Source organism: Myodes glareolus, chromosome 27, assembly GCF_982192425.1.
Source record: "Myodes glareolus chromosome 27, mMyoGla1.1, whole genome shotgun sequence".
Taxonomy (NCBI): Eukaryota; Metazoa; Chordata; class Mammalia; order Rodentia; family Cricetidae; genus Myodes; species Myodes glareolus.
In genome coordinates, this window is record NC_142052.1 from 8,022,281 (window position 1) to 8,044,832 (window position 22,552).

The 22,552-nt window shown below is 40.0% G+C and overlaps 1 protein-coding gene across 2 annotated transcripts in view; it reads right to left on the reverse strand.

The window, feature by feature from the left end:
- Grm3 (glutamate metabotropic receptor 3) overlaps window positions 1-21,276 on the reverse strand; it is a 214,850-nt gene extending 193,574 nt beyond the window's left edge. The window contains exon 1 of one of the 2 annotated variants that reach the window (XM_048433580.3): window positions 21,053-21,276. The gene's annotated coding sequence lies outside the window, so the exon portion shown is untranslated. Of the gene's footprint in view, window positions 1-20,790; window positions 20,849-21,052 lie in introns of those variants that run through there. The other variant, XM_085684182.2, reaches the window with a different exon arrangement.
- Window positions 21,277-22,552: the final 1,276 nt, after the last annotated feature.

Here is a 22,552-nt window from a genome sequence, read left to right on the forward strand (position 1 = left end):
AGCAGTATTCATTTCTAAGTATAAAGCCTCCCATTTAATATACATAAGGTTTTAGAAGATGTTGAAGAAGTTTAATAGCTGAACCTAATAGTTCTATAAAGACTTTTAGTTTTTGTAGGGTGAAGCATATTAAGTCTGACAGAGATATGCTTTGCAGAGTCATATTTTGGGCTCTAAAAGGCAACATGATCTCTTGGAATGCTTTCCATGGACCTCAAGGATCAAGGCATCTTCAAGAGAAAGGGAACCTAATCAGATCTTTTTTTTGGGGGGGGTGGTTGGTGTGAGACACAAGATTCTTTCTCTATCAAGCTGGTTACTAATTCCCCACATTTCTTCCTAGATTCTTCTGCTTATTAAGTGAAACTGAAGAACCTCTCAGGGATTATTTGACTTTCAATATCTCATGTTTTTGTTAAAATACATTTCAACTTGTTCCTGTAGTTAACATTAACATCAAGGTCTTGTTTCTAGCTTCAAGGCTCTGAGAAAGCTAAGATAACAATACAATATACATAAAAATGATTAGAGGGTAAGAGTATTCATAAAGTGTGCATGACAGAAGAGTATGTCTCACAGCCCCCGTTGCTGTGCCGTCCTCCAACTTGTTCCTAAGATTTTGCCGAATATAAGCAAACGTCTGACACTTTGAGTTAACATTTAAAATTTCGCATCAGTTTTGTAATCCCCGCAGTGCAGAAGTTATTAAAGCTCCAGCCTGGAGACAGCCAGGAAAATCTCTGCATTGTTTGGCTTTCCGATGCCAAGAAATAATTAATATGAAAGTTTCATTTCCATAATTTTTAGACCACACATGTAGGCTTCAGAAGCAAAAAGAAATACATGAAATGATTGATAGAGAAGCGTGTAATTCACAGTGAAATCTAAAATCCTATAAGAATATGTTGAAAGCATTGACTAGTGGGATATTTTAATTAACATCCATATGGATTATCAAGAAAAGGTTGAATTAATATGACTGATTGGAAGATATTGTTATGATCAAAGGAAAGGTAATGTATATCTGTGGATACAGCTGTAGTTGGAGATTCTCTTCAACCTTATTAGTTTCAGTTAAAATTTAGTGAAGAACTACCAAGTGCCCAGCCCCACTGGCCGCTTTCATAGTTGTTATTGTCTTTGTTCTGAGAAAAACTGTGAGATAGCCTGGGGAAATCTTTTATATCTTAGACTATGTACATATCTTACAAGAGATAGTCAGAGAATTCTTGTCGCGTTCTCCTGGCACCAAGTGTGGCGCTCACCTACTTCATCATGTTTCTTTCTCGAATGCATTGTTTGGCTTGGCAAGAGTAGGAGAAAATAGAACTCTAGTGCAAGAGATTTCCTCATGTATTAGAGAAAGTTTGACTAATGAAAAACATTTTTTTTTTCGAAGCCGAGTGTCACAGTTACCACAATCAATAGTGATGCCTGAAATAGAACTCTTACGCTCTAAGACTTAAATTAGCTTTAGCCATTCTTCCCAGAAAGCTGAAGAAAAGAAGTAACAACGTTCACCTTTGTAGAGATATTGTTTCCTGTTTTATAAACGAAGGTACCCAGTCTTTCCCAAGCCCATGCTGTTACTGCCCTCTCAACTCTCACAAGCTCAAGCCAGAGTAAAGTTGACGCTTCTGCACAGCTGTGGTTTTGCTGGCACAACATGCTAAGAGCAAGGGAGTGTGCATTTGCATCTTGTAGTTGTATTGGTGAATCGCCACCCATGGGCTTCTCAGCCAGATGCAACCTTCATCTGTTTGCACCAGAGCTGTGCAGGCTGTACTGGGCAGAGACAGTTTTCTCATTTCTTTTGGATGAGCCTACCATAGCTTTTGAAGGCACTCTTTGTTCCCAAATCCCGAGGACACAATGGAGATTCATCAACAATGACTTGTTTCTTTTTGGAGTGTCAAAAACAATTGAGATAAGCAATGCCTAGAATCTGATCTGCACTTCAAACACATAAGTGATTCTGAGCTCTCTTTTTAAAAGGGGCACCAGTGTTGGATTGCTTGACTGATTCATTGTCATAAGGAGCTGTACAAAATTCAAGGTGATGTGTACTGCCCATACTCCACACATCAAATCCTTTCTACTTTTGTTTACTAATTTTTTTCTTTAAATCATTCACTCATCATCATTTCAAACACAGCTAACTTTTCCTAATATAAGATTGTCTAGACCCTGTGCTATCACTTAATCCATTTGCATTTATTCTGATTCTTAGACTCATTTCATTTTTCACATACCTATGAATGTTATATTATTTTAAATAAATGAATAAATAGTCCTCTTCCTTTTCTAAGCACTTAAATGATTTCTCATTGCTTTTAGCATAAAACACATGCATTGCTGCCCACTATTCTGTGTTCCAGCTTTGAAGTTTTCCTTCTTACACAAGACGTTTAATTCTGCCTATCTGCTCCTTTGCATACAACTTGATTTCTTCCCATTTTTATGGAGTCAACTCTTACATATTCAGTTGTAATTAGTGGCTGGGTGTGTCTATGTGTATCTGTGTAATACACATGCAGGTTCATGTGTGTACGTAGAGACTAGAAGTCAATATCTCATGCCTTTCTCACTTGCTCTCCACTTTGTCATGAGGCAGGGTCTCTCACGGAAGCAGGAGCCAACTGATTCAACTAGAGGAACTGCCCAAGAGCATCAGAGAAAAGCCTTTGCTTTTCCTTATGAGTTTTGGGATTTCAAACATATGCTTCCATGTCTCGTTTTTTATGGAGGTGCTATGAATTTGAACACAGAAGCTCACGATTGACAAGCAAGCAGTTTACTGAGTAAGACACCTCCCGAGTCTCAAATTCTTATTTTTTCATGGAAGCCCATTTTCTGTGGCATTAAACTCTCCCGGTATTGCATATCTTTTTTTTTCTGACTTGTGTGACCGTTATAACTGTATATTCTTTGAGACATTTGATGATTCACTATCCTTTCCTCTAGACAAAAAGTTTTACATGCTTTGAGTGTTATATACTTGCCATTATTCTAAACTCAAGACACTGTAAACAACGTCTTAGAAAACTCTTTTGATCTTACCTTGACTTTTCATGGGGTTCAATCTCATCTTCAGGAAACCATACTACATATAATTCAGTCAAATTTAAGAAGTACTTATGGACTTTCCTTTGACTTGTATTTTTCTGTAGCTGTCCCAGTTATTTGTCAACTGTTGAAAGCCTAATTAAGGAGAAACAGTTGTGCCTACTTCTTCAAATCTGACTTTCTTCTCAGTCTTCCAGCTTTCTATCACCCTATTCTGCTGCAGGAAATCCTTCAGCCAGTAGCCTTTAAGTTACCTGCCCAGTTGGGCATGGCCTCTTATACTATAAATGCTGATGTAATGCAGCACACACTCACTCTTCTTCCAGCTGCTGGACTCGCTTTCTGTTCCCTATTTGCGCAAAGAACTGTGATCTGTGAGTCTACCCCTAAATAAACAACCTTTTATTATACTCAATCCTGAGCTTGTGTGGTATTTCATTTTAGCATCTGTGTTTACTACTCTATGTAGCTTCCGGTGACTTTCATGATAATGAACACATTGATCCCATCAAATTTTGGCATGAAGATATTAAAGACATTGCTTTGAGCCTCTCAAATTTTTCACCTAATGTTCTTTCATGAACAGCAGTACAGTTTATTATCTTTTGCTGGAAATGTCTTTTTCTTTGTTTTCATGATACCATGCTATTTAGGCTTGTCAATGACTTCACTGACTACTACTTATTAATGTTTAATGAGCACATTATTATACAAATCTTACAAAGATCTGAGTGAAATTGTGAGACATGGCATATTAAGGTTAAAACTTTAATTATCTATAATGTCTTTTAAAAATTATATGAAGCCTTGGTCACAGCTCCTCTATATTTCCTTATTTATATTTCTATACCCCAAATTACCTTGTTCATAAAATGGTCTGCTACTAGAAAATGAATGGTCTACCATTAAATTTGAAATTGCCAGTCAAAGGTTGTTGATAATTAGCAATTATCCCCACATTTACTGATTTTATTGGATATAGTCTCTACTGGCTCATCTCTATGGCTATTATACTTTATAGAAGAACTGTAGTAGATAGTATATCAGTTACTAGATGATGATCATTTTTAGCTTCATTTGACTTATTAGTTGGCTTCATGTTTTTGATGCTGTTTTAAAAATACATCTTGCAATTTTCAGAAAATACATTGACAAACAAACTGTCTGTTTCTTATGAAAAACTCGATAGGTCTCTTCCATTTTTTCCAATACTACTTGAATACAATTTTTAAAAATCATCTCAAAATACTTTATTTTTATATTGATGCATTTTGTTTTCAAACCTCAAGGAAAGAACATGAGAAAACTTAGTTCTGAGTCTAGATCCAGGTGAGTATCTTCTGAATTTTCAAGTACTGAGCTTATTATTACCACGCGAGCTCAATACATACTTTATTTCCTGCTTTCCAGGGGACTATGAACTTCTTGAGGTCATATTTTATATTACCAGCACAAACGACAAGTTTGACACACAAATGATGAATAAACATCTCTGGAAGAACAGGTAGATGTGGCAAAGTATACTAAATTAATCAGAAGGACTTTGCATGCGATAGGCCATTAATGACACCATTCTCAGGGGTCTCTTTATGTCCATCATCTGTCCATAGTGTGGAATTCTTAGGTCTCCCTCCATTCATGATTTCATGAAATCCCATAAATAGGGAATTAGCAAGGAAAGGCCAGCATTGACTATTATTAACAATATTAATTAAAATGTATGCAATATTAACTGAAGTGGTATGGCCACACTTGGCAAGGCCCTATTTGAATAGAATTGTATGCTTTTACATTTACACAAAAATTAATAGATAGCAGTGTTGGAATATACCAGAAAATGCTCATATTCACTCTTCACTATAGCTGCAAAGTCAAGTTAATACTCAGAGACAGATAAAATTTATATTAAATGCTTTTATATTCAAGGCAATGAAGGTGTACGTGCCCCAGTTTTGTATATTTTCATCGATGAGCAAGTTTGAGTTTATTGTCAGACTTCTCATGTCAATAAGAACCTTTGAGGCTGTTTAAAACCCAATAATGGCCATAAAGTTTCTAAAACATTCTCTATTTTCTCTCTCGTCCATTTGCTGGACCGTGATTGAGTTCACTTTCCCTCTCTGTTAGTTTTGGGAATTGAGGCTTTTCTGTGAGCACATGTGGTGTCAAGCACTATCTCTAGATACTGACTGTGTATTACAAACAAACAAAATTTCTCAGCCTGTGAGAAATCTTCTAGGATACATGGAAAAGCAAAGTTCAGTTAAACTGTACAATTAATGCATGATCACTTCTGAACACAGAGAAAAGCTTGCTTTAAGTTGTTCTGTTTTCTTCTTAGGGACTTACAGTCAGTTTCAAGAAGGGAAATTATTATTCTTTCAAAGTTGCCTCCCCTGATTTGTATTCTTGGAATGACCTCCTCAGAACCTCTCCCGTTTTGACTTGTAAACTCAGCTTAACAAATTGGTTCAAGGCTTAGTGACATGTAAATGCACCTGTTGGGACAGACGGACAGGTGGGTGACCGAAGCAGGGCAGATACATTTCCTGGCCAGTGACTTCATCCACACATCAATTGTTTTTTCTTTTACAAAAATGGAATTAGAGGGCTGAAGCGATGGCTCAGAGGTTAGGAGAACTGACTGCTGTTCCGGAGGTCCTGAGTTCAATTCCCAGCAACCACATGGTGGTTCACACCCATCTATAATGAGATCTGGTCCCCAGAACACTATATACATAATAAATAAATTAAAACAAACCAACAAAAACCAAAAAGGAATCAGAAACTTTCCCCTTACTTAATATGGAAATAAATTTTTAAAAAAATTGCTTAAATTCTCTCGTACTTTTGTCCTTAAGAAGTCTAAGGAGGACAAATATGACTAGAAACAGACACATTTTGGAAAATTTACTCAACTTCTCAGTTTTTATGGTCATTTTTCTCTGTGTCTCATTAGTCACACCTCAGTGTTTAAGAGGAACTGAGCAGACAGGATGTTTTCGGAGTGGCAGTTGAAGACCAATGAAACATCTCTGACTATTATTAGTAACCTGAATTAGTGGACAGCAATTAATATTTAAATTTATATATTGCAATCTTTTTTTCTGTATAATAACTCCTGATTCAGATCTATGATGCTGAATTCTATCTTTTTTATAGACACAATTTACTTATAGGAGTCGCATGGCTAAAAGAAATATCAAAGTTCAAGAGCACAATTTTAAAGATGAGTAAAATGAGCCCCAGAATGATTTAATTAACCATTACTCTGTTTATTCAGTGAATACGTATCGAGCTTCCGCTAGGTAGTATTTGCTCTTCTGGACAACAGAGAAGGAGCTGTGGAGAAGCTGTCCCACTCCTGTGGTGAGATCAACAGTCACCCTCGAGTGTGATCCCACTCCTGTGGTGAGATCAACAGTCACCCTCGAGTGTGATCCCACTCCTGTGGTGAGATCAACAGTCACCCTCGAGTGTGATCCCACTCCTGTGGTGAGATCAACAGTCACCCTCGAGTGTGATCCCACTCCTGTGGTGAGATCAACAGTCACCCTCGAGTGTGATCCCACTCCTGTGGTGAGATCAACAATCACTCTCGAGTGTGATCCCACTCCTGTGGTGAGATCAACAGTCACCCTCGAGTGTGATCCCACTCCTGTGGTGAGGTCAACAGTCACCCTCGAGTGTGACCCCACTCCTGTGGTGAGGTCAACAGTCACCCTCGAGTGTGATCCCACTCCTGTGGTGAGATCAACAGTCACCCTCGAGTGTGATCCCACTCCTGTGGTGAGATCAACAGTCACCCTCGAGTGTGATCCCACTCCTGTGGTGAGATCAACAGTCACCCTCGAGTGTGATCCCACTCCTGTGGTGAGATCAACAGTCACCTTCGAGTGTGATCCCACTCCTGTGGTGAGATCAACAGTCACCCTCGAGTGTGAAGGGGAAGGGCACAGGGAGGCTGCCATGTGCAAGTGAACTAGCCTGCTGTAGGAGGTCAGAGTGGTACAGAACTCTAACAGAACCTAGGGGAGGGGAGAGGAGAGAGAGTCAGTCAGTACAGGGGTGGTTCCAATGCTGCTGGGCTGCTGAGGGAGACGCAGGACAGGGATCCAACAAGATGGCTGAGGAGAAAGGGTTAGACATCAAAGCAGACAGGCCAGTAATGCTGTGAATATCCAAGAATCTTGAAAAAAAAATCTTTGGAGAATTTTAAGCAGGAAACGACATCTAGACTTGTACTTTAAGAGAAGGTGTGATTTATTTTATTTACCTTTGGTTGTTTTGCTCCAGCCAGGCACTTGATGACAAGAGCCCCATAAACCTGTAAGTGGCTCTTTTCAGAGCCCTCAGGAAAGACAATGGCTACTCTCTCGGAGTAAGTGTTATCAAGTCATGGTTTTACAGGCACGCTGGATTTATTCCTCTGTCTCATTTTTAGAAGCTTTAAATTGTCGTGTTTGTTTTGCCTTGTAAGACAGGGTCCCCTATGCGGCTCAGGCCGGCTTCTAATTCACAGTCCCACATCTGAGTTGACGTGCGGGCCTTGCCCTGTGGGCTACTACCATTGGTCTTCTTTGACATGGTTCCTGGAAAAGAATCTTTTAAATTTTTTTCTCCCTTTCTCTTTATTAAACAAGGGACTTGATCTAGCACGCTCTTTTCTGTGGTGGAGAAGGGAAATGATTAGCTTAATTGTTTTGGCTGGTGTTTCTTACCCAACAGCTAATTCCTACCTACGAGGCCCTATTCATCTTTATGTCTATTAGATTCATTTCTTGTTTCCTATTCCCATTGCCACTGCCCTAGTTTGGGCCATCATTACCTCTCACTTGGAGTGTGGCCAGAACCTGCCAGCTCATTTCCCTGCCTCCCAAACCTTTATTTCCTCATATTTATCTTCATAGTGTGCTTTCAGATATCATTCTACTAGTGCCGTTAGAAGTTCCTCTCTGCCTACAGGAGAAATCTTATCCATTGCTCCATCTTACCTTCTACATAGTCCATTCGCATGCCCTATCCCTTAACTAAGCCAACTCATGCAAGAAAATCCCAGGCTTTTGCCACCTTTACATATGCTCACAGTGTGATTTCCCCTTCTCGAGATCTGAACAAGTTTTCAAAGTCCAGGGTATGCAAGCAAAATTTGCACGATGGCTTCCATAGTTATGTTAAGAAGTACATGACCTCTTGCCCTCGGAGCCTAGACCCGAAACTTCCCTATTACCTCATGACATTTGCATATGTTGCTGGTCTCCTGTGAGATTTTATGCTGTACATGCATAGGTACTATTCTCTCTGACCTCACTATATCATCCGATGCCTTGAAAGTAGCAGGCACGTAAAGATCATCGTTGGATTGATGTCACTTTTTCATGACATTTTAAAATATTCATATGAAGTCATTTTGTTAGGGATGCAAAATGCCTTTAGGAAAATAGCATAATTTGTGGATTGAAATTAAAAATGTAGCAATTCTTATTTTTAAAGTATAACAAATGGAGGGCAGAAATTGCATCAATATTTTAGCATGGAATGTGCCTCCTGTTTAAAGTTAAAAATTAAAATAGAACTTATCCATTCATGAAATAGTTATTAAATATTGCTGTACGTTCCATTTATTATTATAAATTTACTTATAAAAAGCTATGAGATATCTTCTGATCATTAAGATAAATTTATTTTAAGTTTCTCCTCTCTGCATTGTATAAGCTTTGATAGAGAAATCTCGATATAAAACCTCTTTAACATTTATAAGGTTGTAATTTTGTGTTAAAATTTTTTAGGTTTATTTGTTTTATGTGGGTGAGTGTTTTTCTTGGTTTTATGTACATGTGTGCCTAGTGCCTTAGAGGCTAGAAGAGGGCATTAGATCCCCTGGAACTGACATTATGGATGTTTGTAAGTCACCATGTGCATGTCAGAAACCAAACTCTAGTCCTCTGCAAAAGCAGTAAGTGCTCAGCCACCAAGTTATTTATCCAGCCCCTATTTATTATTTTCTTAAAGAAATTAAGAAGAACTTTGAGTGTAGGATAGGGGGTTGTGAGCCTTGAAAGGAAGAAGTGTGGATGGATTCCATCAACGTGGAAAGTATGGCTGTTTGAAATTATCACACTGAACCCTCTAATTTGTATAGTAAACATGTTAATAATAAAAATTATAATCATACATTTTTATAAAAAGCTTGCAATCTTTTCACTCTCATATGTGGTACTAAGCATATATGGTCAACAAACATTTGTTGCAAAACTAGTACTTGTCCTGGCTCACACAGGCCAAGTAGGAAATTTCAAATAAAATATCCAAGGAAGTAAATGTAATGTATCTAACTGTGTCCTAAGGAAGACAAAGTTTTGCAGTGTTTATGAAAATCAAAGACCACAGGAGCTGTGAGAACTGTTAGTGTCGTCTGGGAAATACGCGAGTTGTTAATGTCGTCTCCAATCTGGGAAGTACAGAAGGACAGGAAACACCAGCCATACAGCTGCTATAGCAGGGGATTGGGAATGGAGAGATGCTGATACATTGCCTAGGTGCTCAAGCTTAAGAGTTTTCCTGAAACAACAAGTGAGTATTTCCTGTGGATTGGACAGATCCTGTGGATCAGTCCTAAGTGAAAGGAACTCGGCACACAAGTTAAGGCCTACATGGACACTAGGACACCAAGAATGAGAACCGTGTAAAGTGGAACGAAGAAGCAAGGGCTGAGGAGGTATGGTTGGACAAAAGAAAACTGTGCATAGGAGCTGAAGCCTCAGAAATGGAAAGGAATTCCCGTCAGCATGAGTGCTCATTCCCGGCGCCTCAGAGACTTAGCCCTAAAAATCTAGGCTCATAGAATGTGTTCTGACAGCCAGGTATGAACCTTGTCCTCATTCTCTCCTACCCACACTGCCTTCTACCCCTAACTTTGCAGATGTCAGAACAAGCATCCACAAGAGCAACAAAGAAGCATGGGTGATAACTCCTGGAAGCATGCAGCTTGCTTGTCCAGGTGTTAACCCAAAATATGCTCTTGCTGTAATGGAAAATCAGTCATTATATTGATCTGGGCAAACAAATTTTTTTTAAATGAAGGCTGTTTAGAAGTTACAGTTTCTCATTGTTTTATTACATGAGCGTATTTTTTATTTTATTTCATTTTATTTTGGTATTTTGAGACAGGGTTTTTCTATAGCTTTAGTTCCTGTACTGGAACTAGCTCTTGTAGATGAGGCTGGCCTCGAACTTACAAACATCCACCTGCCTCTGCCTCTGGAGTGCTGGGATTAAAGACATGTTTCACCACCCCCAGGCTACATGAGCGTATTTTACTGAATAAATTTTAAATAAGAAGAAATGAAAATAAACTCAGTTTATTATTCTACCTATATTCTATGCCTGCCAAAATGTGACTTACTATTCAGGCCTGTGTAAGGCTGCATAGATGTTTTGGATAAAACTTTGATAAGACAGATGAAAACAGCAAAGACTTTGATGATTGTGAAATTAGATTTAAATATAGGCTTGTAGAACGGAGGAAGAAAATGCATTCAAAATGAAGTTGTGACTGTGCTGATGTACAAGGCCTATCTTGGGTGAAAACAGAAAGCAGATGCTGGCATTGAGGAAGACAGCGGGAAGTTATTTTTAAATGAGTTTCCATTTAATTCTCTGAAAACCTAGGAATGGAAAAGAAAAGTCAGCTATTTATTAGGATTCTCCTTTGAGAGGATGCCTCTGTGGATCAAACCTGGGGGTTCACACATGCTAAAAAAAAATCTGTATTATTATCTGTGGTGGTTTGAATGAAAATGCACCCCCCAGGCTCACAGGGAGTGGCACTTTTAGGAGGTGTGGCCTTGTGGGTGTAGGCGTGGCCTTTTTGGAGGAAGTGCGTCTCTTGGGGCGGGCTTTGAGGTTTCAGAAGCTCAAGCCAGGCCCAGTGTCACTCTCTCTTCCCATTGCCTGCAGATCCAGAGGTAGAACTCTCAGCTACCTCTCCAGCACCATGGCTGCCTGAATGCTGCCATGCTTCCTGGTATGATGATAACAGACTAAAGCTCTGAAGCTGTAATTCCCAATTACTTTTCTTTCCTTTATAAGAGTTGCCATAGTCATGGTGTGTCTTCACAGCAATAGAAACCTAACTAAGACACTAAGCTCCTCCTCTAGTACATTTTTCCCTTTATAATTTGAGACAAAAGTTTTGCTTAGTTGTTTAGCTGGCCTTGAACTTGCTGTATAGTTTCACTAATGCTAAACTTTCATTTCTTCCTTCTCAGCTTCTTGAGTAGTTAGGATTACAGACTGGTATCACTGGGCACAAATCTTTTTTGGTTGTTGTTTTATTTTAATGTCACATCATGTTTAGGATCTGCATCTCAGTATCTCCTGTATACAGTTATCTCTGGATGGTAACTAAAAGTCTGATAAGTAAGTAAAGGAAAGAGGAGAGAATTGGAGATGCTAAAAGTGCTGATGAAGGCTGAGAGAAGAAGGAAGTTAGCTGGGCTTTGTTTGGACAGTGGTACAAATGAAGATATACATTGTCATGAAAAAGTAACCAACGGAGAGCAACCGGAAGTGAACTATGTTGGCAATTCCAAGATTGACAACTATTTCCTTGAGACCTGGAATCTGTAACTATGAGAAAAATAAATGGTTTGGGATGGTGATTTTTTTTTTGCCTTTATAAGCCTGATGTGTAGGGAGCCTCCTGCAGTGGTACCTTCAACTGGTGGCCCTGTAGCCAACAAAAGGTCAATAAAGCCAGGCTATGGTGAAGTGTGACTTTCAACAGCAAACATTGTGATGCCAGAGATTCTCAGACCTTAAGATGATTGGAAGCATGCAAGGCTAGGTTTTACTGATGCTTTCTTTATGAAATTAAGTGAAGGCAAAGTTGTGAAGACTCCCTGAGAGCAAAACCTGGTACCCCAGCCTGAGGCCCCTGCACCCTCTGCTGCCCATCCAACATTCTCTCTTCAGCATTTTTCCCATGTGGTTCTGAGCGCTGCTTGGGAAACTGTTTTTGTGAAGTCTGCCAACCTCAGCTAAGCAACCATTCACTTGAAATCAGTAGAAGCTGAGTGGAGAAAGTAAGTTGCCAAATGAAGTTCTCCTCACTCCCGCTGCCCTGCAAATTTGGAGGGGGTGGAGAATTAGGACACAGCAATGCTTTCCTATGTCCTTTAGATTGCAAAAATATAGCCATAAAGATCACATCAGTTTGAAGAGGATAGAGACAAATCAGGTTTCTGATCTTCAAAAAAAGAAATGATGTTTTCACTAATGCATTATTTAAAATGTCAGTAGTTTTGCTTCTCAATATCATAGCAAAAAATGAAGAATAACGAAAGAAAGAAAGAGGTTTTCTAATGTGAAGCCTACAGAAAAGATGATAGCTCATCAGTATTTATGTACTTTATAAGAATTTACTGTGGGTAACAGAATTGCCTTTGCAATGAAAATAGGAGATTTCTAGATAGTCATCCTGCTCACGTAGCTCATAGAAACTGCTCTATTAGTTGAACTTAATTAATAAATGATTGACTTGTGGAATTTAGATAACTGGTTAATCTAATTATTCTAGAATGATGTATTAAATCATTTGGTACAAGCAATTGGCAGAATGTTTTCTGTAGGACCATTATTCCATGCTAAATCAATATGTTCTGAATATTTGAAGTCAAAGCACTCCAAAGCTCACATGCTAAATCCTTAACTTTCAATATGGTAGTATCTGCAAGTGAGGTCCTTGAGGAGACAGATTTGAATGATGTCTGTATTATGCCAGGGTTCTCATGACAGAACTGGCAAGTACAGGCAACAGAGTTTTCTCTTCCCCCTTCTCATGTGTGGACACAGCCAAATAGCATCGTACTGGGAAGAAGGTGCACACCAAATCTGCTGGTTGCTTGACCTTGGAGACCTTAGTGTCCAGAAATGTTTGCTGCTTATAGTATTTTCTTATAGTGTCCTGACCATTCTAATTGAGGAAGGCTTCTTGAACTTGAACTTTTCTCACAAGTAATCTGAAGCTCAGTTAGTGTATAGATTTTTAACCCAAACTTTAACTGTATTAGTTTCTGCTTGTCTGGGCTGTGTCTACCCAATAGTCTTCATTTTAAAGTGTTTCTGATCCTTTGCTAAGGCGATTCTTTGCTAAGTCCTGATTGTGGAAGAGGTAGTAAGTGGCTGCCTTGTGGAACAGGACAGAGAGTAGAACCGATATCCTCTCTCCTTTTCCTGAAACATTCCTACTTTTTCCATCTGAGGTGTTACCAGTTTCTGTTCCACAACACACAGCGCGGTCATAGCTTAAGTTCTTAGAAGAACCATGGGAAGGATGAGTGCCAAATATCACTTAATCTTTTTCTTGGAAAAACTTCATTTGTTCAAGTGATGGTCTACCTCATCCCAAATTATTAAATTCTGAGCATGTATGAAGCCAGACCCACAGGATGCCTTATCTTCTACAGAACAGTGCTGAAGGCAAAACTCCATATTCTTTAAACATCCCTACCAAGCTGGGTGAAGTTAGTTTTCTGAAAATTAACCCTGATGATTCAGTTTTGTTTCTGAGACTGTGTAAACTAGGAGGATGTAGAGATGTGTGTTTTTGTGCTCCTTGAATGAGATACTTTAAGATCTTGAGAGCTGCCTGAACCGAGACAGGTGTTAGAAGACCTAGTTTGAGAAAGCAGAGTTTAAATATTACTCAAATATTTTTCCAATGTGCAGGCACTGGTCACTAGACAACCGGGTCTAAGTCTCACACTGTGGCTTATCATCAGTTCTGAAATGAGGTGTGGGCTGGCCATCACTGTCCCCAAGCTTGACAGAAATTACTGGGATTAAGGAATCAGCAAATAGGGGGTCTCTGCTTGTTCAGAAAAAAATGAGATGTTTCAAAATAGAAACAGTTAATTATTTCCTTCAGATCTCGTTTTCTCCTTGAGGCAGATACAAATTCCAACTGTTTCTGACCTTGTATTGCCATCTCTCAAATTGGCATGTCTTTCGACATATTTTTGAAAGATGTTTCCATTATACTGTATTCACTAACATATGGTGTATTGGAACTGCTAAGTTAAATACAAAATATTACCAATGATCTATCTGCTATGTATTATTAATAACTGGAGGAAGCAACTTCCACCAGATGGAGGGAAAGATCTGGGATATCCAAGATATCTGGAGTATATTCCTCCTTTCCTTCCCTCCCTCCCTCCCTCCCTCCCTCCCTCCCTCCCTCCCTCCCTCCCTCCCTCCTTTCTTTCTTTCTTTCTTTCTTTCTTTCTTTCTTTCTTTCTTTCCCTAATTTCAGAAAAAACCTTAGTGCAAATCACAATCTGAGAAGGATCTTTGAGTGAAGACTCATGTTTCAGGTCTTCAGAATCTGAGATGAGATCTTTTACAGGCAGTCCTATCGATTGAGCAGGCCACTTTACTTCTCTTAGTATATTATAAAGTGAGACTCTCTTTGCCCTTCCAGTTGCAGGCTGCTGGATAAATTACAGATTAACATCCCAGTGCATAAAAATACCGAGACTTACATAAAGATGAACTGTTATTATTCCAGCTGGAAAGATGAACCTGATTCGAGTTGTACTAATCTACAGAAACTTTTTCTAGCTTTTCCTGGTACGAAATAATTAGGCTGTAAGAGGAGAGCTGTAGGAACATTTTAGTCTTCGAGGGCAGAAAGACTGTTTACCTCCTAGTTCTTTCAGGGGCTGTATTCTTGTCACTGTGCTTATTTTTGCAGACTGTGATGTTCATTGAAATCAGGCCCCAGGAAATTTATTTCTCTCACATTTTCAGAGCTGGTGTTTATTTCTCAGCCTGTTAACAAATCTATCATCTTCCTAGATAGTTGCAGCTCTCTGATTTTCCTTAGGCATATTTAATGATAAATAATGTTTCAGTTTATTTCTGCCACTGTACTTCCTGGTTTTGGGGAAGGGTTCTGTTTAGGGGTAGATGATGTCTTGGCCTGTAGGACCTTTCCGGGGTCTCATTCACTGCTCTTTGTTCTCCTTCCTTTGGAATCATGCCCCTTCATTTGAATCTCAAAAACGACTTGTTGAATGAAAGAGAGCTTGGCAAGGAAACAAACTGGGTGGCTGTATGTTTGACAATATAGTCCACGCCGTCTATCTTGGAGTTAGAAATAAATCTGGGTTCTTGTTTAGTGACTTTACTTGGGCAAGAGATGGTATCTACTGGACCACCATTTCTTTCATCAAAAGGCACCCACAATATTTTCCTGACTCAATGAATTGCTGTAATAATAAACCGGACACTCCTTATTATACTATAGAAGGTCCTTACCACAGGACCATTGGCCAATAATGATCTATTAGGACAGGTCACTGGTTTTGTCCACTTACAGAATCTAGCACAGTATTTCTAGAAAGCACGTGTGTGTGTGTGTGTGTGTGTGTGTGTGTGTGTGTGTGTGTGTGTGTGTGTGTGTGTGTGAGAGAGAGAGAGAGAGAGAGAGAGAGAGAGAGAGAACTACTAACAAAGGGACAAATTGGTGTTATGGCTCTACACACATTTAAATACTTGAGCAGTATGTGTTTTGCGTATTACTATTTTTAATTTGATTAAAATTTTTGACCATTTTACTTTTTATTTTTTTCTGTGTGTTTGTGTGCGTGTGCCTTTGTGAGTCTGTGTGCCCATGTATGTGCTGGTATGAATTTCTTTGTATGTGTGTGTGTGTACGCGCATGCATATATGTGTGGAGGGTGAGAGATCTATGTCTGATGTCTTCCTTAAAAATTTTCAGCCTCACTTTTTGGAATGGTCTATCACTCAACACAGAACTCACCCATTTGACTAGACTGACTGGGCAACAAGGGGCACAGGATCCCCATCTCTGCCTTCCCTGCTCTGGGATCTGTGAGGACTGGGAACTCAGGTCCTGTGCTTGAGTGGCAAGTGCTTTTACGGACCAAACATCTTCTTTGCCCCTTATGATTTTCTAACCAAAGATTTAACATTTAATTTTTGAGTTGTGTCAATTTTACATATGCTTGTACATTTTTGTATTTATTTGAACACTCGTGTGCCCTCAGTACATACTCTAAATCTTGTTTTGTTCTTAACAGGTGCTAATAAATACCTTTTCATCAGTTTTTTTTTCCCTAATAGCTGACTTTTCTGGTTGTATTCTTTGTCTTAAGTGACTTTTTTCAAAACTGTTCCACAAACTGTAAAACTCCCCACTGGTCTAGAAATGTTTGTGATGTAGGTACTGCTTGTAAGTTCTTAAAAACTTTGTTTCTAGATTTCCGAAATTCAGTGAATATCTATGTTTGTCCAAATGGCTTCTCTGTTTAGAAAAAAAACAATGATAATAAAAGTATATTCTGACAAGGAAGTAAGCATGAAAACTGCTTATCCTTTCTGAGGAGTTACCATCTTCACAGGTGGCTTTGTTTGGAAACATGCTGTCTTGATGTAGGCTTCGTATAGATTATATATGAACATTTTCTAGGTGTATTTGTGTAAAGTACAGTGGGGGGTTTTCCGGTTTTGTAACAGGGCTACCGATTTGATAAGAAAACAAAGTCTATGTGGAGCCTCACCTTCTTAGAAGTGCCTCTCTGGTTCCAGGGTGAAATCACAAGTATATTAATGGCCTACATTTCCTATACCAAGAAAATTGATTTTCCTTTTGTTTCTAGGGAAAATCATTTTGAGGATACTTGCCACAATGTGATGAATGGCACTATAAACACATTTTACAACTTCAGAAGGGACAAAACTGACTTCAAATAGTTTGCTCCACGCAATCCAACTCAATTTCCTTAATATTATAGTTAGCTTTGTAGTGGTCCTTCTCCCCATGGTTCCCTTTGTCTGCACGGATGTCTCTGTGTAGTGTGATGCCCAACTAGGTAGAGAGGCAGCAGCACATTGTGCTTTTGGCTGCAGATTCACCTCACTCAGAATCACTGCTGGATTCGCCAAGTGTACCCTGGAAGGTACTTTCTAGCTATTTGCTCTTCTACTGTCTAGCAAAGCTTGCGTTTCACTGCCTGAAACTGGAAGAAACAATTGAGTGGGAGGGTGAGGCAACTGAGATATTTGCTGGAGAATCTTAAAGAAGCCTACACAAGGATGTCTGGGAACCAGATTTTAAGTGAACAAAATAAAATCTTGTTCCCCCCCCTCGTGATTATTTCAGGCTTTTTATTTTTAAAGTAACCTTCACATATGGTTCCTCCATTTAAGCCTACATATATTTTATGTTGGTATATGCATGATGTGAGCTTACTTTTCATGATACAGAACACTGAATAGTGCATTCTTAATGGCTTTTTTTAGTTTGTATCAATATGAAGGGACCACTGAAAATTCTAACAGAATTACTATGCTGTATTCACACTCAACTAACTCACATACACCATTACATTCTTAGCACATTCTATTAATTATGGAAATCACTTTCATCTCAGTAGTTGAGTTTGCATGACAACAGCTTCTTGGGCTCATTGGAGCATCTGACCAGCATGTCACAAAACGCTCTTGCAGTGTGGGTGGTGACAGGGCTCTGTTGACAACAAATCTGCAATGAAAATATCTCACAAATGTGCAACCACTCAGAGCTTACTTAGACAAGCTCATCTATATATTCACATAGGTTACTAGTGTCAGCAAAGATAATTTCCTCTCTTAGGGTAATCAGATAGATTGTGAGGACATATAGCCGTACAAATACCTGCAAATGGTCATTATATATATATATATATATATATATATATATATATTTGAGCAAATATTTGAATATAGAATTGGTACCATGTGCTCTCTTATATAAGCATGCATTTTACAAGTCCTATATAAATGTTACATTATGACCTTAAATTATGCAAGAGAGTGAAGTAGCCCAGAGAAGTAAATGATAAGGAGCTAGCAATAAGGTAAATCAAAATCATGGAAGAATTAGGTTAAATGCCAGAAAATTCTTAACAGAGAGAACCATTACAATATGAAATGGTGTTTCAGTAAAAATCTGGAAGAAATCATTACAGGAGCCATTTAAAATCACAGTGGACTAAAGCACTCCAAAATACAGTAATGCTGTAGGGTGCTAGCCTACATTAGAGGTGGCGGTAGGAAGATGATCTAATGGTTTGTGTGGTCTCAGTTACTATGACTGTATTCATTTTGTGTGCTTCTCAGTAAGTAATCTTCTATCATTTTATACTGCTTCTTGAGAGCAATTTCACCAAATTCATCTAATGTAGAATTGGATACATTCAGCAGAATCTCAAAAGAAGTGGGAATGAACAGTCAACTTAGCATAAAGCAGAAAAGAGAGACAACTATGTGTAAACATCAATCCCCTTTTAGGAACTGACTCTGGAAAAGACAAGTTTTAACTCTATAGCTCTGGCCCTATTCCACCCTGTGGAAATGTAACCTGCCCTCCTCTTTTATCCACAGAAATTAGATATTTTTTTTCCTTTTTTGAATGTCTTCTTGGGATGATATTGAGAACAGAAAGCAAACTGAAATATTTCATCCATAAGCCACTAGGCTGTATCTTAATAACCACCAGCTGGAGCCCTCAAAAGATCATGGCTCATTTCAGAACCTACGATTACAAGAATGGACACAAAGAAGGGATCAGTTAACTTGAAATAAAGTTAGAGCTGAAAGAAGAGACTACTCCCATTGAAGATGTTATTATTGCTGTGAATCTTACAGAACTAGAAAAATCCTAGCCTAAATGTGTGTTTCTGATTGGTCACCTGTCATGCAGTAGAGATGTGAGACAGGTGACCTTTTAATACCCTGGCTCTTTCCTTCAACATAGATATCAATTCTAACATTAAAAAAAAATCACTTATTTTTGTGTTATCTTTGTGTTTGTTTAGCTTACCATTGTTAATGGCAATGACATTAAATCAGAAGAGCTGTTGATATTAGGCAATGTTGAAATAGGTAACAAGGTTTATACTTTTTCCTATGTGTACACTATAACTTTTAAAATGTAGCCATTGTACACAAATGAGTGAGTCGCATAGTATATCATAGTATATATTTTTATTATTTATAAAATCTGCAGCCTATCCACACATTTTTTTAATGTACTGATGACATATAACTAAAAATTACTAAATAGAGGAGCAGGTCTTTCCTTTGTGCACTGACAAATGTTATTTTTTATGCATTAAGTTTCACAATTTATTGGTAAGGATACAACTTACAGAGGTAGATGTTTGCACCATTCTTTGGTGGGGGGGTGAGTAGGTTGGACTTAACACAAAGTTATCTTGTCATATTGTTTTAGGCCCTATGAGTGTAGATGCAGTTTTCTTTGTTGCATGTGTGCTGGAATACATCGCAAAAATTTCTTCTTGAGTCATTTTGCATCATAAGCACTTCACGTATCACTTAGCACATAAATAAATCAAGAGAGCCCAGGGCATGCCTATTCAAAATATCCTTGTACTCTTGTTTGGGCAATCAGAATCTAAAGGTGTGGACACCTCAAACCTACACGTGTGGTGAACCTTCATAAACGTAAGACATTGCTATAACAAAGAGGAAAATGCCACCTTATTAAGGTCGGCTGCACGTTAGCTTCAAGATTACAAGTTATATTGGGCTGGTTTTAGAAAAAAAAGGCCAATAACAGTACATAACCCTAGTCAGTTTCCTCACTCCCTTTGGTAGGGATTGTTATCCACAGACATCTAGTGTACTCGACATCTGGGTGTTTAGGGTAATGCTGACATCCAATACACTTATATCCACAATAGCATCAAGCAACAACCTCAAACTGTGATCGGATAAACCAAAGTCAATCTAGAAACTAAGACAGGTAAATGAATATATCCAAAAGAATGGTATAACCCACACCCACTCCTAAACAAAGTAGTCAAATGAGCACGTCTAGAGGCCAGGAGCACAAAGAAATTCAAGCAAAGAAACTCTAAGTAACCAGCTAATCTCAACTCAAAAAAAAAAAAAAATCTTGACGTGCAATGTACCAATAAATGAATACATTGGGTATGTACACATTCAGGGTATCTATTAACATATCTATCACTGTTTGAACAAGAGTAGAGATAGTGTACAAATTCATTAGTTGAATCGGTGACCACACATCTTGAGAAAGGTGGAGTTTTATTTGTCTTCAGAATTTGCAGTACTCTAAGATATTTTGAAAGAAGGTGGTCACCCCTTCAATCCACCTCATCTTTAAGAGACACTTGCATGTTCGTTACCTCTTGGAGGAACTAGAAGGAGATCTAAGCGAAATTCCTAAGAAACCAGCTTATTGGATATATCACCTAGTCTATTTTTGGACCGCGGATCTCCCGCCCTCCCCGAGTTATCTCACTGTCAGATAAGAAAATGGAACAGGATCAATGGGAAGATAGGCTTTGAGTCTGTTTTTTCCCCCCTTCAAGTCAAAAAGAGCAAAGGGCAGCGAGTTAGGGGTGATTTCCAAGCATTCTTGCCTGTGGGTGAACCCCTGTCTGCGGAGCTCATCCTGGCAGCATTGGGGTCTTACTGACCGCTACCCACCTCGCCTGGAAACCTCCACACCCACATGGAGCTACCAGGGTGTCAGCCGCTTATCACACAGTTTCTATGCACAAAGCCTTAAAAACCCCCAACCAAGCAAAGGAATCTCGAGCCCAGCGGAGAGCTGGATGGAGGCGGTTGGCGAATGAGACCTATCCCTCTAATTAGTCCCTGTACCTCTCGTTCCTTAGTAGCAGATCTATGCTCCGAAATTGGCCTCTTCCTGGAGGGACAGTAGCGCGCGCGCACACACAAACTCTCTCTCACGCACACCCACATTGCGCCTGTGACCCACGTTTTCCACCCCTGGCAGGTATGTAGAGACCGGTCCATGCTCTGCCTCAACTTTCCACGCTCTGCCTGCCCCACGCCGTACCCGAGCTCCTGCGCCCTCGCTGGGCGCCCTCCAGAGGGACACATCCCCCTCTGGGCTTCTTACCTCTCACCGTCAACTCCTGGCAGGAACTGGAGCTGACCGCGGTGGTAGAGGCGGTGAGCCTGCACCCAAGCTCCGGCTCATGGTTGGTCCTCTTCATCCGACACAAAAGAGGGAGCTTGCTGCCTTTGTCCTTTCTAAATCCAAGGGAGAACTTATTTTGCCCCTGAAATGGCCAACTTGTACGCGAAGCTTCCTGTCACAGTGCCCCCTGCCCCCGCCCCCGCCCGGCTGCGCGCTGGACCACTGCCCGGTGGCCCAGCATCCAGGCCTCCGAGTCAAGGAGGAGTGGGAAAAGGGAGGGCTGGAAGAGAAGAGCGGGAGGAGGTTGGCAAGAAGGGTACCCAGTGGTCTTCTGCAGAAGGGAGGGGAGCTTCAGAGCCCAGTCGCCTTCCTCCCCTTTGCAGCCAAACCCACTTCCTAGGCTGAGAAGCAACTTTCCTTCACCTTGGCCAGGCTGAAACAGTCTAACTGGTACTCAGGCTGAGAGGCACGGACCTTCTGACATCCTCTCCTCATTCTCTTTCTCCTTTTCCTCCCCCCTTCTTCCCTCCGTTTATAGGGGTGTATCTGCAGAGTCTTCCGTGAGCTACTGTACCTAGACCCGAGGGTTACAATAGGAAAGCCTGACTGGGTTTCTGGCTTCTCTGCCTCAAGGTTTGCAGCCCTTAGGCAATGCATGCAAAGGTCGGCGAATTTCGGAGCAGTGGCGTGAAGGGGCGTGGGGAGGTAGAGAGGGAGGTGGCTCCAAGTTTGAAGCTCTGCTAAGGCTGATGGCACGCGGGTGGGCAGGGACCCACAGTCATTCCTAGTAATAACTCTCCTGTGGTCCCTGTGTTAAGGGGCTGACCACACTTGGAGGAGACTGCGAAAGAGGGAGCAGTGTGAGCGAGTCAACCGGGGAGGCCGGTACGCAGCTCTGCCCCACACGCGGTTCAACAGCACATTGCGAGCCCCTGGGGAGGCTTGTGCAGCACAATCTCTGGGTCAGCAGGGAGGGAGACGCTCCTGTTTCCTAGCAACGCTCATCAATCTTCTCGGGATGGCTCCCTCTGAAGGAATTCGATTGGTCAGCCCCTTGAGAGAAGCCACGCCCCTTCAAGAATGCTGGGCTGCTGCTTTTTCGCATTCTCCCAAATTTCTTAGGCAGAAAAAGATTCTAGGGAAGTGCTGAGATAATCTCTTCTTTCTGATCCTCCGGTGCCACCACACTGCCTTCTCTGGAGCCACCCCTCGTCACTCCCCCATTAATATTTCGCTAGTCCTACTTTATGCTTAGCAGCATCTTCACACAACCTTTTCTCTCCTTTTAAAATTGAATAAATAAACACCTTAAATCGGTGACGTAGGTACAAAGGAGAAAAAAGCACACGGAAAAAGCTTTAATAGGCTGCAAACTACAGATAGCATCGTAAAGAAAAAAACCCCAGGTTCCCATTCTTTGATTAGAAATGCATTATGTTTAATATCAAAACTGCAATTTCATTAATTTTTCCATCCCGA